Below are 4,742 nucleotides of genomic sequence, written 5' to 3'. Positions count from 1 at the left end.
TGACAGCTCAGAGCCTGGAGCCTGCTTCAGATTCTGTGTCTCCCTCTCTCTGTGCCTCCCCCACTCATACTCTCTCTCTGTCTGAAAAATAAATAAAAGTTAAAAAAAAAAGAAACTCCAAAAGAATTTTTATTATTTTCATACTGAAAGGTACAAATTATAGTAGCATCACATGGGGGTGGGACTTTCCAGGGAAGTTTGTCAGCAATCTGTAAAAACACACACCTGCCTTGACACAGCAGATGCCCCTCGATCCCTATGAAATGGCGATTCTGCCCAAGATTTCACGAATACGAAGGAGCTCGAGTGTTTTCACAAAGTTTGAAAACAGGCTCCAGCAGCTCAGAGGCGGCGAGAGCAGCAGTGCCCAGCTGGCCCGGCTCTGCAAAGGCCGTGCTGTCCCCACAAACGCCCAGATGCTTCCCAGCACGGCATCTACCAAGACATCCAGTGAAAAAGGGGGTGCAGCTCCAGAGGCAGCAAAGGGAAAGTTTGAGGACAGATGGGCCAGATGTCGTCCGAACCTTTTCGTGTACTTTTTAAGAAGAGTCTAAAAGGAAAAAGGGGAGTGAAAGGAAAACAAGTCAAAGTAACCAACCAAGAAATTAAAGAAGATTCCAGGCAGTAAACAGAGAAGCTCACGTCGGGACAGGTCAGCCTCTGATGAAGAAGGAGAGAAAGATGCCCAATCTGACTGACATCATGAACCGAGTCTCATCAATTGCTTAGGATCATCCTTCTGGGAGAATCCAGAGGAACTATAATTTACAAATGACGCTACTTTATAAATGAATGATGTTGATATACTGGAAATACACTTTGAAGAAGTAGAAAATGCGGGGCACCCAGGTGGCTCAGTTGGTTAAGCATTCTACCTCGATTTCAGCTCAGGTCATGATCTCATAGTTGGTGAGTTTGAGCCCCACATGGGGCTCTGTGCTGAGCATGGAGCCTGCTTGAAATTCTCTCTCTTTCTCTCTCTCTCTCTCTCTGTTCCACCCCTGCTGTCTCTCTCTCTCTCTCAAAATAAATAAGTAAACTTAAAAAAAAAAAAAGAAGTACAGGGGCACCTGGGTGGCTCAGTCGGTCAAGCGTCTGGCTTTGGCTCAGGTCATTATCTGACAGTTTGTGAGTTCGAGGCCCACGTCTGGCTTTGTGCTGTCAGCCTGCTTCGGATTCGGTGTCTCCCTTTCTCTCTGATCCTCCTCTGCTGTCTCTGTCTCTCAAAAATAAACATTAAAAAAATTTTTTTTAAAGAAGTAAAAACCCATTCTTTCCCTTAAAAAACAATTTTTTGATAAGTGTAAATACTTTAAGAAGTGAGTTCATGGGCTGGTTGTTTCTTTTTCAGTATAACTAGAAACCAATAAAATATCAAATTCAGGGAGGCTTTGGTCATACCTGAGGGGATGGGGGGAGGGGTGCGTTAGCAGTTTTTAATCCTGTGACAAGAAACATAACCAAATGGCTATTTGAAGTCAAAATCATGCATTTAACTTGTAAGCATCTGATACTACTTAACTTTATTGCCCTGTTATCTTTTGGTAGAATTATTTATAAAAATGCTCCTTGATCTTAGCTTCTCCTGACAGAATCACATGTTCTTGGTGACATCTTTGTTCGCAGGTAGCTCAACTTTTCCTAATAACTCTGTTAACGTCCTATGAAAGATTGTAAATTTTTGAAAATGTAATGTAAATGATACAAAGTCATGAATTTGTGGGATTTTAGAACTAACAGATGATCAATACTTATTTTTTAAAGTTTATTTATTTATTTTGAAACAGAGCTCGAGTGGGGGAAGGACAGAGAGAGAGGGAGAGAGGGAGAATCCCAGGTAGACTCCGCACTCCGTCAGCGTACAGATCCTGACAAAACTGTGAGATCATGACCTGAACAGACATCAAGAGTAGGATGCTCAACCAGCTGAGCCACCTAGGAGCCCCAATGTTTTTTTTTTTAAGTTTATGTATTTATTTTGAGACACAGAGCAAGCAGGGGAGAGGCAGAGAGAGACCGAGAGAGAATCCCAAGTAGGCTCTGTCCTGTCAGCGGGGCTTGATCCTACAAACGGTGAGATTATGACCTGAGCCAAAATCAAGAGTCAGATGCTTAAACAACTGAGCAATCCAGGTGCCCTGAGATTATCAGTGCTTTAAGATACTGATATTTGAGGGGCACCGAGTGGCTCAGTCGGTTGGGAGTGCCACTTCGGCTCGGGCCATGATCTCGCGGTTCATGAGCTTGAGCCCTGCATCAGGTTCTGTGCTGACAGCTCAGAGCCTGGAGCCTGCTTTGAGTTCTGTGTCTCCCTCTCTCTCTGTCCCTCGCCCACTCATGCTCTGTCTCTTTCTGTCTCAAAAATAAATAGACTATAAAAATTTTTTAAAAATGAATAAATAAACATTAAAAAATTTTAAAGTTAATGATATTTGAGAGCCTCTATTTTTTTTTCATTTACTGAAATATAACCGATGTCCAACATTGTGTGAAGTTAAGGTATACAGTGCAATGATTTGATACACATATATATTGTGAAACGATTACCATGATAAGGCTAGTTAACACCTCTATTATCTCCCATAATTACCTGTGTGTGTGTGTGTGTGTGTGTGTGTGTGTGTGTGAGAATATTTAATATTTTCTCTTAGCAGCTTTCAAGTATATAACACAGGATTGTGACTGTGGCCACCAGGCTGTACATTAGAGCCCCAGAACTTACTCATTTTATAACTGGAAGTTTGTACCCTTTGACTTACATTTCCCTCACTTTCCGCCCCTGGGCAACCGCCATTCTATTCTCTGTTTCTATGAGTTCAGCTTTTTAGACTCCACATATAGGTGAGATCACATAGTACTTGTCCTTTTCTGACTCATTTTACTTAGCATAACGCCCTCTAGGGCTTTTAAGAGCCTCTTCTTAAGAACGCTTTGTCCCCCAATTTTAAGCTGGAAAGTCATTTGAATAACTATCTGGGGGGAAAAAACTGCAATCACATAGCTTTTTATATATTTTTAAAAATATTTTATTTTTTAAGTAATCTCTATACCTGTTGTGGGGCTTGAGCTTACAACCCCAAGACCAAGACTCATGCTCTACTGACAGAAGCAGCCAGGTGTCTCTAGTTTTTTCTAGTTTCAGTACTTATGCTAGGAACTATATGCAAGTGGATCATCTTGTTTATGCACTGATCACCAAATAAAAACCAGTAGAACATCAATTGAGGAAGAAAGTCTGAAAAAACTAGGGTGGAAGCCCTCATCAGCAGGTGGGCAGACCCAGAAAGATTGCATGACGTTATCTGACATTGCGTAGCAAACATCTTGTGGCAAACCAAGACGTGAACCAGGCCTTAGATTTCCCTCATGCCTTCTCAGCTCAGTGCTGTGTCCACAGCCCCTCATGGCCTCCGGAAGGCAGCTCTTTGTCCCACAGCCATGCCTAGCTTGCAAAGCCAAAACAGCCAGAAACGGGTCCAAATCTAGATATTTCTAACTCACTAGTTTCCTGATAGTTATGATTCTTAATGCTCATTGGGTATCTGTCCATCTGAAAGAGCTTTGAAAAAATACAATTGCCAGATTCCTTTCCCAGAGATTCTGACTCATGTGCTCGGGATGGGGCCCAGGCATTGTGCTTTTTAAAAACTCCCCCCGGGTGATTATAATGTGTAGTTAGAGAAAATCACTGCTTTGTGGCACTGGTTCCCACCCCTGGTACATATCAGAAACATCTGGTGGTGCTCTGAAAGCTACCTGCCTGAACTCCACCTTCAGAGATGCCCATCCACCTGGTCTGGGGGGCAGCTTCGCACAGAAACCTTCCAGGTGATTCTAACATGCAGCCAGGGATGAGACCCATTGCTCGTGGGCTCCCCAGCCATCCATCGCTGGCCTAAGTCATTTTCCAGGGAGGATTTTAGGGCCCTGATCATTGCCATTCTTAAAATTCTAGTTCTATCAATGTTCAATAAATGCTTGTTGATAGAATTACCTAATGAGGATCAGAATGAATGGACTGGTTTAGAAGAAAAGGGCAAGCTTAAGAAATAATGAGCATCTGGGGCGCCTGAGTGGATCAGTTGGTTGAGTGTCCAATGATCTTGTGGTTCGTGGGTTCGAGCCCTGCACCACATTCTGTGCTGACAGCTCAGAGTCTGGAGCCTGCTTCGGATTCTGTGTCTCCTTCTCTCTCTGCCCCTCCCCCACTCATCCTCTGTCTCTCTCTGTCTCAAAAATAAATAAACTATAAAAAAAATTTTTTTAAAGAAATAATGAGCATTTAGTATGCTAATGTCCTGAGGGTAGGTTATGCAGTCAGATAGGCAAATATTATGACAATATGCAGATTATTTTACAAATGCACAGTAGAGGCTGCTATTCTAAGCTTGGGATATCCTTATCCCCAAGGATATTTCAAGAGTAGGAATAAGTCAGTTATACCTACCTTAACAAATTCCTACCACAGACGGAATCACTCTTTACTGAGTCTAAAAGCAACACTGGGCCCAGCCTCTGGAAAGCAGATGCCTAGATGAGAACCCAGACATGTTTTAATGGAGGCCAAGACCCATCAGTGTAAATTCTGCCATTAAGAAGAACTAGTTTCCTGAATGGATTTGAGGACCCTAAGAGAGAAAAATGATTTTCACTCTGAACATGATTTAACAAGAATGGTAAGCGAACATGGAGGGTAGCAAAGCTGTCTAGGCGGCACAATCCCGCATTTGTAATAAACATAG

Source organism: Suricata suricatta, chromosome 7, assembly GCF_006229205.1.
Source record: "Suricata suricatta isolate VVHF042 chromosome 7, meerkat_22Aug2017_6uvM2_HiC, whole genome shotgun sequence".
NCBI lineage: Eukaryota > Metazoa > Chordata > Mammalia > Carnivora > Herpestidae > Suricata > Suricata suricatta.
The sequence above is the reverse complement of the archived record's forward strand: the minus strand, read 5'-3'. Positions refer to the sequence as shown.